We start from the raw sequence: 15138 nt of genomic DNA, 5'->3' as shown, positions 1-15138 counted from the left end.
TGTTTACAAAGAGAAGATAAAAACCATAGTGCATAAAAAGTACTTAAAAGGTCTGTAAATGAATGAAAGTAAAAGTGTTCTAACAACTCAAACATTGATAAATGTATAACTGAGGTCTACACAGCAGAACCAACTTCTTCTTCAAGGTTTATTAGCAGACTAGTTTCAATGTCACATGCACAATGAAATGTCTTCCTTGCAAGCTCTAACCCCAACAATGCAGTAGTCAATAACAAATGTAATACTGAATATAACAAGGTAGAACAAAAACATCAGAAATAAGAACACGAAAAAGTAAGCAAGCAGTTCCAGTACCATATTTACAATGTGCAGGGACACCGTAGTGATAGGTAGATGTGTAAAGGGTTAAGGTGACAAGGCATCAGGATGTAAGAAACAGTCGAAGCAGCACATATGATTGTATGTGAGCGGGTGTGAGTAGTCAGTATAAATGTATATGCATATTATGTGTGTGTGTGAGTGAATGGAGTGAGTGTGTAGGGCCCTCTGAGTGTGCAGAAATCAAACACAAGGGTCAACTCAGTCTGTTAGCCATTTAGTTAGCTATTTAGCAGTCTTATGGCTTGGGGATAGAAGCTATTCAGGAGCCTGTTGGTGTCAGACTTCATGTACCGGCACAGCTTGCCATGTGGAAACAGAGAGAACAGTCTATGACTTGGGTGGCTGTAGTCTAACCTATAAGGTGTATTGCCGCCACTTACTGTGCAGGGTAGTAAAGTATCCCCCCAAAACGTTTTGGATGAAAATATTCATACTAACTACCAAAAACTAAATTAACACTATTTCTTCTGTTAAAATCAGTCAAAATGTGATCCCTACACAGGCTCATAGAGCCTGGGAGGGCCGTACTTCTTCTGTCTTTCAGGCCCAGAACCTTTTCTGCCACAGCCACAATGACGTCCAATTTCCTGATTTATTTGACACTTGAAACTCCAAGAGTTAGTTGAGCACACAGAATATAAAAGAGAATGGCCAGTTCCAAATATGAGGTAGGGAGGCTACAAAGATACACACAAAAAAATCAAGGATCTATTCCCAACATTTTTTGCAGAAACATGATTTTAAGCATAAATATCATTAACGTAATTTGTTTTAAATATATGCATTTTAAATAGAAAATGGAGAAATCCAGTTAAAATGATATGTTAATCGACACCCCTCTATTTCAGGAAAATACGAGGGTCCAATTAGCAGCAGGCCCGCTAACAAGCTGGCCACAATGCTGCAGACAAGGCACCAGAAACGTGCTGCAAAATCTCAAATGGTAAAACGCATCAATAATTATTAGATTAAGATGCTACAAATATACATCTATGGGTGTGCACTTAGAATTAGTGTATTCAACAATTCAATAAAGGTGTATCTTTGATATTTGAAATGAAAACCATGTGGTCATTATTTGATTGGACACTAAATGTCTGGTGCAAATTAATGTTAAAGTGCAAAGGATAGGGAGATTTAGCTATGGCTACATGTGGGCGTCACAGACACCTTCCTAATATTGCAAATGCTTTTTTTGGGCTGGATCAGGTTGTTGAAATGTATGTTTTAATTCTGTAATGTATAGATTGTTGCTGCCTTCTTGGCTCCCTTGAAAAAAAAAGAGACTCTGGGTCTCAATGGGCTTTTCCTGGTTAAATAAAGGCTATAAAATAGTAATGACTTATTCAGCCGTCTGTGTCCTAGCCTTGTAAAAATGGCCTCACCTGTCTCTTCCTCCCTGATTTTCCTATTTACTTAGAATAGATGCCTGCCTTTAGCGTCTCTGTTCCACTGTCCAAATCATTCCCTTAGCCTCCACTGTCCAAATCATTCCCTTAGCCTCCACTGTCCAAATCATTCCCTTAGCCTCCACTGTCCAAATCATTCCCTTAGCCTCCACTGTCCAAATCATTCCCTTAGCCTCCACTGTCCAAATCATTCCCTTAGCCTCCACTGTCCAAATCATTCCCTTAGCCACCACTGTCCAAATCATTCCCTTAGCCTCCACTGTCCAAATGATTCCCTTAGCCACCACTGTCCAAATCATTCCCTTTGGCACCGCCACATCCACTACCTCTCTCTTCAGGGCCTGTTTAGCTATCACATATACCTACTTATTCCCTTCCACCCCCTATGGCAGGGGTATTCAAGGACAAGTCAGTTAAGAACAAATTCTTATTTTCAGAGGCAGAACGACAGATTTGTACCTTGTCAGCTCAGGGATTCGATCTTGCAACCTTTCAGTTACTAGTCCAACGCTCTAACCACTAGGCTACCTGCTTCATTCATCACGGTATCTCAGTGCATTCAAATTTCCATCGATAAAATGCAATTGCTTTCGTTTGTCAGTAGCTCATGCCTGCCCCTACCATAAACAATCTGAACATAAAGTAGAGAATCCCACACATGCACAGAAGCTTCGGGACCTTTAGCTGTCGGGAAGAGGGTTCCAGAAAAATCGGATCTGCAGCAATTCCGTTAGCTAAACGGAGTGGCGAATGCTGCTTGTTTAATAAAGTTAGATCAAAGCTTAAGCAATGTCTGCAAGATCACATAGTTATGGGATTGTACATAACCAAATATAATAGCATAACTTTACTGTAAGACAAAACACCACCGCATTAATGAGATTTTAGGATGATTGTGCGAATGGTCGCATTTCTCTCCTGCCGCCAAAACTCAACAGCGTTGTGCCAAAATGTGCTTTGAAATAAAACACAGGCAGGCCTATGCAAGTAGACACCATCTGCTCTAAAATTCGCTCCCAGTACATCATTCAAAACAACACTGTACATAACTCAAAAGATCTATAAAAAAGATATTTAGTTTTTTAAATACACAAAGATGTGTATAACGAAACGTGCCAAACGTGATTTGGATCCTCAGCTCTGGGGAAGAGGCCAAAGGGGAGTGCCGAAACGAGGGTGGTTACCTTCGGATCCACAGCCTTTACCTATAAACAAATAACATTGTTATGAATCGATCCATTTTTGCAAATGTCTTGTCTTTTGAGTAGGCCAATTTATATTTCAATGAAGCCTGCAGAACCAACTTTACCTGTCCAAAAGTAGACATGCTAAATCAACATAACTCTTCAGCTCCTGAATGGTAACTTTACAGTAGAATATGGTAGTTAGCTCGAATGACTGAAAGTTGAGGCTTATGCATTACCGGTCAGGAGACAGCATGCCAGGCTTTTCCATGTTTGCTGTTCTCTCCACTGTGAACAAAACACATGGCGGACTGCGACGTCGGATCAAAACAAAAGTGACATAAGTCAATTATTTGGAGTAATGAGAATGATTGTGACTGTTTTTGTTCAAATTAATGCTCTGCTTCCCAATAAAAACTAGTTAGAACATTCTGCCATATTTTATGGAAAAGAGTTTGTTTCCAGTGATGATCTTGTCACCATAGAGTACAGAAACAGTGTCATTTTAAAGACAACGTCACATTTAATGAACAATGGCCAGGTTGTACCATACATTTGTGTATTGGTAAAAAAAAAAACCTCAAGGACTGGTGTCCCAGAAACAGATTACGCAATTGAAAGCATGTCAATTGAACTGCATTTTAGTCCAGGACTAGGTTCAATCAGATTCTGGGAAACTGGAACAGTTCAAAGTCAGAACTTGAGGATAACAAATTCTAGTGTCAGGAGATGTTTTCTGCTCTTAGTCTTGATTCATATTCACTAGGAACGAATCAGAATAAAACAGGCCAAAACAGAGAGGCACTACCTGAACTTTTCTGGTAACTTTACAGTAGAATATGGTAGTTGCCTTCCCCTGATTCTCCCTTTCCTTCCCCCTACCTCTTCCTCTGCTTCTCACTTTCCCCCTACTTCTTCCCCTGATTCTCCCTTTCCTTCCCCCTACCTCTTCCTCTGCTTCTCCCTCTACTACTTGTTGCGCTCTCCTCCTCTGGGTCAAATTCAGTCACTCTCTCTCAGTCCCTCATCCTCCTCTTCCTCTGGGTCAAAGTCAGTCACTCTCTCTTTGGCCATCTTCCTCATCTGTTTCCTTCTCCTCACCCTCCATCTCACACATATCACCCTCCCCCTCACACCCATCTGCAGCGACCTCCATCTTCTCTCCTCTGTCTATCTGAGAGGTAGGGCTTTCAGAGTTTTCAGGCTCTATAGAGTATATTGTCAACTCCATAGAGGCCCGCTGCTCAGCACCATTCTCCGGTTGTTCACCTCCTAGGGACTTTTCTCTCCTCTCCATCATCATTCTCCTGTAAGGACAGACTATTTTCATCCTGACTTCGTGCACTGTCCATCTCACTGTCCAACACCACCTCAGTCACTTTCTTGATCTCCTCAGCTCCTTTGTTCCCCTTCTTCTTCCACCTCACCAATGATGAGCCACTTCCCCCTGGTCTTGGTGGCTGGTCTACGGTCACCTCCATTTCCAGAGAGCCGGTCAGCTCCAGGGCCTCATGTGTGTCCTCAGATGGCAGAGCCACATGCACCTCAGCCACCTTAGCAAGGCATACACCATTATTGGAGTGATAATTCTGTCAGAGCTAGAGATACCACAGAATACAAACAACTGAAGTTAGTTACCTCACAATATCAACTGTTAATCCTGAAATACCAACCTGGGTGTTCTGTGGCTCTTCTCCATTTCCTCTGTGTGTTGTTTGGAAAACAGACTGGTTGCTTGCCCATGTCCTGAGGTGGTTGCAGCTACGGCAGTGTTGGTTTACAGAGAGGCACGTCCTGTCACTCTGCGTCTTGATCACACTCACAGCTGCACTGCTCACACCGCTGAAACAGCTGCAGCAGGCAGTTGATGTTCATGATAATATCTTCTGGGGAGGGAGGGGGCAACAGGTTGTGTGTGTGTGTGTGTGTGTGTGGGGGGGGCAGCTAACCCGCGTCAAATTTGGAAAAAAAGGTGTAATTTCCTGCCACTTGGCTCTTGCAAATTCATATACATTAGCATATTTGGAAGAGACCGATGGAATGTTCCTCAGTCATTCACATCATCACACAATCTTATCGTCTAGGAACATGCCTGGATTAAAATACACTAAATTACCAAAAGTATGTGGACACCTGCTCGTTTAACATCTTATTCCAAAATCATGGTCACTCATATGGAGTTAGTCCCCCTTTGCTGCTATAACAGCCTTTACTCTTCTGGGAAGGCTTTCCACTAAAGGTTGGAACATTGCTGCAGGGACTTGCTTCCATTCAGCCACAAGAGCATTAGTGAGGTTAGGTACTGATGTTGGCCGATTACCTTGGCTCGCAGTCGGCGTTCCAATTCATCCCAAAGGTGTTTGATGGGTTTCAGTTCAGGGCTCTGTGCAGGCCAGTCAAGTTCTTCCACAGCAATTGACAAACCAAAACGCTTTGTGCATGGGGGCATTGTCATGCTGAAACAGGAAAGGGCCTTCCCCAAACTGTTGACACAAAGTTGGAAGCACATAATCATTTAGAATGAGATTGTATGCTGTAGAGTTAAGATTTCCCTTCACTGGAACTATAGGGCCTAACCCTAAAAAACACCAAACCTTACAGTTGGCACTATGCATTGGGGGTAGGTAGCATTCTCCTGGAATCCGCCAAACCCAGATCAAATCAAAATCAAATCAGATTTATTTATATTCCTTCGTACATCAGCTGATATCTCAAAGTGCTGTACAGAAACCCAGCTTAAAACCCCAAACAGCAAGCAATGCAGGTGTAGAAGCACGGTGGCTAGGAAAAACTCCCTAGAAAGGCCAAAACCTAGGAAGAAACCTAGAGAGGAACCAGGCTATGTGGGGTGGCCAGTCCTCTTCTGGCTGTGCCGGGTGGAGATTATAACAGAACATGGCCAAGATGTTCAAATGTTCATAAATGACCAGCATGGTCCAATAATAATAATAAGGCAGAACAGTTGAAACTGCAGCAGCAGCACGGCCAGGTGGACTGGGGACAGCAAGGAGTCATCATGTCAGGTAGTCCTGAGGCATGGTCCTAGGGCTCAGGTCCTCCGAGAGAGAGAAAGAGAGAAAGAGAGAATTAGAGAGAGCACACTTAAATTCACACAGGACACCGAATAGGACAGGAGAAGTACTCCAGATATAACAAACTGACCATAGCCCCCCCGACACATAAACTACTGCAGCATAAATACTGGAGGCTGAGACAGGAGGGGTCAGGAGACACTGTGGCCCCATCCGATGACACCCCCGGACAGGGCCAAACAGGAAGGATATAACCCCACCCACTTTGCCAAAGCACAGCCCCCACACCACTAGAGGAGTATCTTCAACCACCAACTTACCATCCTGAGACAAGGCCGAGTATAGCCCACAAAGATCTCCGCCACGGCACAACCCAAGGGGGGGCGCCAACCCAGACAGGAAGATCACATCAGTGACTTGACGCACCCCTCCTAGGGACGGTATGAAAGAGCCCTAGTAAGCCAGTGACTCAGCCCCAGTAATAGGGTTAGAGGCAGAGAATCCCAGTGGAAAGAGGGAAACCGGCCAGGCAGAGACAGCAAGGCCGGTTCGTTGCTCCAGAGCCTTTCCGTTCACCTACACACTCCTGGGCCAGACTACACTCAATCATATGACCCACTGAAGAGAAGAGTCTTCAGTAAAGACTTAAAGGTTGAAACCGAGTTTGCGTCTCTCACACGGGTAGGCAGACCATTCCATAAAAATGGAGCTCTATAGGAAAAAGCCCTGATCAAATTTTTTGGTTCTAGTCAGGATTCTAGCAGCCGTATTTAGCACTAACTGAAGTTTATTTAGTGCTTTATCCGGGTAGCCGGAAAGTAGAGCATTGCAGTAGTCTAACCTAGAAGTGACAGAAGCATGGATTAATTTTTCTGCATAATTTTTGGACAGAAAGTTTCTGATTTTCGCAATGTTACGTAGATGGAATAAAGCTGTCCTTGAAACAGTCTTGATATGTTCTTCAAAAGAGAGATCAGGTTCCAGAGTAACGCCGAGGTCCTTCACAGTTTTATTTGAGACGACTGTACAACCATTAAGATTAATTGTCAGATTCAACAGAAGATCTCTTTGTTTCTTGGGACCTAGAACAAGCATCTCTGTTTTGTCCGAGTTTAAAAGTAGAAAGTTTGCAGCCATCCACTTCCTTATGTCTTAAACACATGCTTCTAGCGAGGGCAATTTTGGGGCTTCACCATGTTTCATTGAAATGTACAGCTGTGTGTCATCCGCATAGCAGTGAAAGTTAACATTATGTTTACGAATTACATCCCCAAGAGGTAAAATATATAGTGAAAACAATAGTGGTCCTAAAACGGAACCTTGAGGAACACCGAAATTTACAGTTGATTTGTCAGAGGACAAACCATTCACAGAGACAAACTGATATCTTTCCGACAGATAAGATCTAAACCAGGCCAGAACTTGTCCGTGTAAACCAATTTGGGTTTCCAATCTCTCCAAAAGAATGTGGTGATCGATGGTATCAAAAGCAGCACTAAGGTCTAGGAGCACAAGGACAGATGCAGAGCCTCGGTCTGATGCCATTAAAAGGTTATTTACCACCTTCACAAGTGCAGTCTCAGTGCTATGATGGGGTCTAAAACCAGACTGAAAGCATTTCGTATACATTGTTTGTCTTCAGGAAGGCAGTGAGTTGCTGCGCAACAGCCTTTTCTAAAAGTTTTGAGAGGAATGGAAGATTCGATATAGGCCGATAGTTTTTTATATTTTCTGGGTCAAGGTTTGGCTTTTTCAAGAGAGGCTTTATTACTGCCACTTTTAGTGAGTTTGGTACACATCCGGTGGATAGAGAGCCGTTTATTATGTTCAACATAGGAGGGCCAAGCACAGGAAGCAGCTCTTTCAGTAGTTTAGTTGGAATAGGGTCCAGTATGCAGCTTGAAGGTTTAGAAGCCATGATTATTTTCATCATTGTGTCAAGAGATATAGTACTAAAACACTTGAGCGTCTCTTGGGGAATGCTGCTTTTTAGTTAGCTTTGCGACAGTATCAAAAAGGAATTTCGGATTGTTCTTATTTTCCTCAATTAAGTTGGAAAAATAGGATGATCGAGCAGCAGTAAGGGCTCTTCGATACTGCACGGTACTGTCTTTCCAAGCTAGTCGGAAGACTTCCAGTTTGGTGTGGCGCCATTTCCGTTCCAATTTTCTGGAAGCTTGCTTCAGAGCTCGGGTATTTTCTGTGTACCAGGGAGCTAGTTTCTTATGAGAAATGTTAGGTGGTTAACTGGTTAACTGATTTTTGTCCTCTGGTGTCCTTGGGTAGACAGAGGGAGTCTGGAAGGACATCAAGGAATCTTTGTGTTGTCTGTGAATTTATAGTACGACTTTTGATGTTCCTTGGTTGGGGTCTGAGCAGATTATTTGTTGCAATTACAAACATAATAAAATGGTGGTCCAATAGTCCAGGATTATGAGGAAAAACATTAAGATCCACAACATTTATTCCATGGGACAAAACTAGGTCCAGAGTATGACTGTGACAGTGAGTGGGTCCAGAGACATGTTGGACAAAACCCACTGAGTCGATGATGGCTCTGAAAGCCTTTTGGAGTGGGTCTGTGGACTTTTCCATGTGAATATTAAAGTCACCAAAGATTAGAATATTATCTGCTATGACTACAAGGTCCAATAAGACTCAGGGAACTCAATGAGGAATGCTGCATATGGCCCAGGAGGCCTGTAAACAGTAGCTATAAAAAGTGATTGAGTAGGCTGCATAGATTTCATGACTAGAAGCTCAAAAGACGAAAACGTCTTTTTTTTTTTGTAAATTGAAATTTGCTATCGTAAATGTTAGCAACACCTCCGCCTTTGCGGGATGCACAGGGGGATATGGTCACTAGTGTAGCCAGGAGGTGAGGCCTCATTTAACACAGTAAATTCATCAGGCTTAAGCCATGTTTCAGTCAGGTCAATCACATCAAGATTATGATCAGTGATTAGTTCATTGACTATAATTGCCTTTGAAGTAAGGGATCTAACATTAAGGAGCCCTATTTTGAGATGTGAGGTATCATGATCTCTTTCAATAATGACAGGAATAGAGGAGGTCTTTATCCTAGTGAGATTGCTAAGGCGAACACCGCCATGTTTAGTTTTGCCCAACCTAGGTCGAGGCACAGACACGGTCTCAATGGTGATAGCTGAGCTGACTACACTGACTGTGCTGGTGGCAGACTCCACTATGCTGGCAGGCTGGCTAACAGCCTGCTGCCTGGCCTGCACCCTATTTCATTGTGGAGCTAGAGGAGTTAGAGCCCTGTCTATGTTGGTAGATAAGATGAGAGCACCCCTCCAGCTAGGATGGAGTCCATCACTCCTCAGCAGGTCAGGCTTGGTCCTGTTTGTGGGTGAGTCCCAGAAAGAGGGCCAATTATCTACAAATTCTATCATTTGGGAGGGGCAGAAAACAGTTGTCAACCAGCGATTGATATTCATCTGTCGGACTGCCAGATGGTAAAGCGTGATTCATCACTCTAGAGAAGGCGTTTCCACTGCTCCAGAGTCCAATGGCGGCGAGCTTTACGCCACTCCTGCCTGCGTATGGCATTGCGCATGGTGATCTTAGGCTTCTGTGCGGCTGCTCGGCCACGGAAACCCATTTCATGAAGATCCCGATGAACAGTAATTGTGCTGACGTTGCTTCCAGAGGCAGTTTGGAACTTGGTAGTGAGTGTTGAGGAGGACAGACTATTTTTACGCGCTTCAGCACTCACAGTCCCGTTCTGTGAGCGTGTGTGGCCTACTTGCACAGTCCCGTTCTGTGAGCGTGTGTGGCCTACTTGCACAGTGCCGTTCTGTGAGCGTGTGTGGCCTACTTGCACAGTGCCGTTCTTCACTTGAAGAATTTCTGGATCCAGCTGGTGACACGCATGCCTTGGTGCATGTTGCTGTATAGTTCCCCTGTTGTTCAATACCATGGGGCCTTCTGCTCTGCAGAAGTAAGGAAGTCCAGGACCCAGTTGCACAGGTTCAGAGCCAAGGCCCCAAGCTTTCTTTCCCAATATTTCTTTACAGACTAATACACTTAAAACAAATAACCAAACCGAAAAGTGCAGACATTACTAGTGCCTCCCCCGCGATCAAACCTCCATAAAATAAAAACGCAGCCTAACGTGAACATTGACAGCTGCCTTGAAGGACAAAAATCAAATAAATGCTACTGGGATCAGTGAAATGCAGGCTAAACTGACAATGGAGTGAAGAGCAGAAACCTCAACTAGCAAGTCGCAGCAATGAAGATGTGTGTGCTCGTTCACGCGTAGGAGGGGAGAGAGAATTTTACGCGCCATCATTAAAATGAAACACTTAAATTTACTCGGGTCTGTCCACGGGACTTGTTGTCCTGCTTCTTGGATGCTGATTGAATTATTGTAGGTTTTAAAGCGGTCTCTGGTGGTGCAGGATTACTGAGGTATACAATTAACGGATGCTTCTGGGAGTCAGCCATGTTGACAGACGTCTAAATATAGGGATTGTTAAAGGACTCATTCAAAGATATTTATAACTAATCCCTTTCTCGCTGTGACTCAGCTGAGTCTTCTTCTATGTCAAGGAGGTCCGCAAACAATCGTGTAAGTGCATGCCGCCTTACTACTTGCAAAAATAATTAAAGAAGTCCTGGATGCAATTATTGATGAAACACAGTCTGGCTTCATGAGGAACAGACATATTTCTAACAATGTCAGACTAGTATTAGACATACTTGACTACTCAGACCTAATAACTGAGGATAGCTTCATATTATTTTTAGGTTTTTATATAGCATTTGACACAGTAGAGCATCAGTTTCTCTTCCACTCCCTTGAGAGACTTGGCTTTGGGATTTTTTTCTGTAAGGCTATTAAGACTCTCTATGCAAATGGTAACAGCTCTATCAAATTGAAATATGGCACCTCACCTAGATTTGAGTTAAAGAGAGGAATTAGGCAAAGTTGTCCTATCTCTCCGTACCGGTTTTTATTAATCGCCCAACTTCTTGCAAATTCTTTAAATAATAGTCCTGTACAAGGTATTTCCATAGCTGATAAAGAAATTATTATAAGCCAGCTGGCTGACGATACTACACTTTGTCTGAAAGACGCTAACCAAATTCCCATATCGATCAATGTGATACAATCCTTTTCCAAAGCGTCTGGTCTATATCTTAAACATTAATAAATGTGAACTCATGGCTGTCAAAGATTGTGTGACACCTTCATATTATGGTATTCCAGTAAAAGAACTTACATATTTAGGCATAACCACTACAAAGGATCAGAAGTCTAGAGGCTTACTAAATGTTAACCCTCTTATGAAAAAACCCCAGAAGAAACTAAATCAATGACTACAGAGGGACTTATCTTTAAAAGGTAGAGTCCTAATAACCAAGGCTGAAGGTATCTCTAGAATAACATATGGTGCTCTATCTTTATATCTTGACAGTAAAATAAGCAAGGAGATAGACCAGATGCTTTTCAACTTTCTTTGGAGAAACCGTACCCATTACATTAGGAAAACTGTTGTAATGAACACTTATGAGAATGGTGGACTGAATTTTCTGGACTTTACTACTTTAAATAATAATTTTAAGATCAATTGGATAAAACAATTCCTAAGAAGACCCACTTATATCTGGAATTTTATTCCTCATCATGTCTTCTCTACTTTTGGTGGCCTTAACTTCATGTTGTTTTGCAATTATAATATTGACAAAGTTCCAGTGAAACTTTCTGCTTTTCATCGGTAGGTTTTCTTGTCATGGTCCTTAATTTACAAACACATTTTATCCTATCCTATATCCTATTGGTGAGCCAACTGGTAAATGCAGAGGGTATTTTACTCAGTTATAAAGAATTCTTATCACTTTACAAGGTCCCTGTAACACCTAAAGATATTGCAATTGTTTTAGATGCCATTCCCTCAGGTGTTGCTATGTTATTCAGGAACGTGTCAAGACCTGCCCCTCAGAGCCTACCTTCTATTGACCCTGTTGACTCATCAGTAGTAAAGATTTGTTTCTCGTTTGGTCCATTCAACAACAGAGCGATACGATCCTTGTTTCAGCAGGATGTTGTATCTATACCTTATGTCATGCCTTATTGGAATGGATTTATTGATAATATCTGTTGGAAAAAAGTTTGGATGTTGCCACACACATACCTACTTGTTAACAAAATTAAGGAAGTTTCCTTTAAATTATTCATAAATATTATCCTGCCAACCACTATATGAAGAAGTTTAAGGAAAACATCAACTCAAATTGCTCCTTTTGTAATGACCACCCAGAAACAGTGTTGCATCTTTTTTTGGCATTGCGTGCATGTAAGAAAACTGTGGCAAGACATCAGTAGGTTTGTAATTGAACACTTTTATGAAGATTTTACACTATTGTGGAGAGATGTGCTGTTTGGATTCTTTACATACAATAGAAATAAGCTGAAACATTTTTATGTAATTAATTTCATTATACTTTTGGCCAAATTTCATATACACAAATTTAAATTTACAAACAGAAAACCACATTTTCATACCCTACAAAAATAAATTTAACTGTATTTTAAGACGGTTAAATGCTCTACTAACAAAAAAGCTGTTAGAATTGTAAGTATATGCATGTCCCTTAGAGTCCTTGTGTAATTGTAATTTTGTGTAATTTTGTGTAATTGTAATTTTGTCTGAAATAGTTGAAGTCTACCTATGATGAAAATTACAGGCCTCTCTCATCTTTTTAAGTGGGAGAACTTGCACAGTTGGTGGCTGACTAAATAATTTTTTGCCCCACTGTATCTCTCCTAGAGGCTTCTACCAGTGCCCCCCTCCTCGACTACCTTTCCCTTTACTCCCGGTCTTCTCCTCTTCCTCCAGGTCAAAGTCAGAATCACTCTCACTCTGACGCTCCTCCTCCTCAGGTTCATAGTTCCACTGTCGCCTGCTCCTCCGCTCTCGCACCTCCCTCCCTCCCCACTCTCCCCTTGGTGATAGCGTGTGACGAGGTTCTTGAGGCTGACGTTGTGGTTAAAGCTCTTGACGCAGCGCTGGAATTTGAAGGTCCTCTACCCAGTGTGGACGTGCAGGTAAGACTTCAGCTGGCTGGCCTGGGCAAAGGAACGCTGGCACACCTGACACCTAGCAGGAGCAGAACGCAATGGAAAACATTAACACTTTGCAGTCTACTTTCAGCTGATAATACAAACAAACAAAACATACATTTCAGAGGGAGATGTGTTCAGTATCAAACTAAAAGAGTATGCAGTATAAAACACCTACCTGAAAGATTTGTTGTCACTGTGGCTCAGCTCGTGCTTCTCAAGTTTGCTAAGTTGGGGGAATTCCTTGTAGCACGTGTTACAAATGTCTCTTGGCTCATGCTCTCTGAAATGGCGGTTCCGTTTCAAGATGTTGTAAAATCCCCAGGGGCATTTGGAGCACCTATAGTGCAACTTTTTGACCTGGTGGTCGTCCTTCTCATGGGTCTGCTTGTCTTCCTGGCCTTGAAGTGCTTGAGGCAGAACTTACAGGGGTAGACATGCTCTTGATGGTGAAGCCTCTGGTGATGCTTGAGGCCAGCTTCATCCACGCAGCGCTTCCCACAGACAGAACAGCTTGAACTTGTTCACACTGGTGCTCCACACTGAGTCTGGACAGAGAGGCCGTGAGCGTTTGGAGTGCTCTCGACGGACGTGCTCCTCATAACTGTCGAGGTCGTGGAACCGCATGCAGAGTTTGTCAAACCCAACGGGCTCCCCAGGCTGGCCATCACACACACAGCTTCCTGTGTCGGCGTGGAGTGTAGGCTGGCTGGCTGGCTGGCTCGCTCGCTCGCTCCGTCTCTTGCGCTCCATCTCTCGCTCGCAGAATCTAAAATCACCTCCGGCTCCAATGAGGGTTCCCACTCAGCATTAGCCTGCTGCTCCTCTCTGCTGGGCAGTCCCTTCATCTGTCTGTCTCTCATCTCCTTTCTCCTCCTCTAGGTACAGAGCCCTTTCCTCCCTGTTGGGTGCAGTGCATCACTTTACTGTAGATCCTCAGTCACCTCCATCACCAGAGAGCCAGTCAGCTCCAGTTCCCCCTTCTCAAACACCATGGCAACCAACAGCTTCTTCTCTTCCTCGCTATAGGAGGCAACACTTATAGTCTCCTGCTTCACAGACCCGTTCCTCTCCATCCTCAGGGAACAACTGTTGTCTACGTCTTTGTATTCACGCGGCAGGCCCACTGACACTTCACTCACCTAATCAAAAGAAAACAGAGATCAGTGTTATTGGCTACATGATGAAGTGTGTTTGATTCATATGCATGCTGAAACCCATCTCACACAGCAGCATCATAACCTGTTCTCTGTGGTTTAACTCATCTGAGCTTCTGGACTGAATGTTTACGCACTGGTCCTCCTCAATGGACAGACAACATTCTTCAGTGGCACTGCTGCCTGGCGTCTGGCCTATCAACAGTGACTGTGTTAACACCCTTTCCTGACCAACCATGACGTCTGTCCTCGATGGCTCCCTCTTAACACAATAATAAAGAATTAGAAAACATATGTCCGTTTATATGGCTTGCCTACATGTCGTGCATAGAATGCCTACTGATGGGACATAACTTTTAATCTTACTGCTTGACATTTCCATTCACTCATAATAGTCCCCTGGAAAAATGTTCTGAGCATACTAGTAACTTTCTGAGGTCGTCAGTCGGAGTATTGGCGTCAATGTTCAGGGCAACTTGCCATAGTCTCAATCGGTCGGATCTCTCAATGGAAGTTGGTGAAACATTATATCTGACCCAGTCCTTGTGTTTGTTATGGCAAGTTTTTACAGTGCAGTCACGAACCGTATTGGAACAGGCGATGGAAGTCCGTCGATGTAACGCAAGTCTCAGCACACTTAGCTAGCTCGCTAACTTACTTGCTAACGTCGTTCAGTGGTACCGTTGCTGTCTGGCCAATCAACCGTGTCGGTTTTAAAACCCTCTCCTGAACAACCATGCTGTCTGACCTTCATGGCTCCGTCTTGTCGACCAATGTGTTTACATACATAATAAAGAAGTAGAAAACACTTATATAACATAGCTAGCTTTAAGCCATAGGAAAAAATTGGGCTAACTTCAGTAGCAAGCGCCATTTCATTGCATACCAGCTAGCTACAACAGAGATAATGGAATTTCCATA

General features: G+C 43.1%; 1 pseudogene; it reads right to left on the bottom strand.

The window, feature by feature from the left end:
• Nucleotides 1-5941: 5941 nt before the first annotated feature.
• Nucleotides 5942-15130, bottom strand: LOC112222597 (annotated as a pseudogene).
• Nucleotides 15131-15138: the final 8 nt, after the last annotated feature.

Source organism: Oncorhynchus tshawytscha, unplaced genomic scaffold (assembly GCF_018296145.1).
Source record: "Oncorhynchus tshawytscha isolate Ot180627B unplaced genomic scaffold, Otsh_v2.0 Un_scaffold_17_pilon_pilon, whole genome shotgun sequence".
NCBI lineage: Eukaryota > Metazoa > Chordata > Actinopteri > Salmoniformes > Salmonidae > Oncorhynchus > Oncorhynchus tshawytscha.
This window is presented reverse-complemented; position numbering and strand designations above follow the sequence as displayed.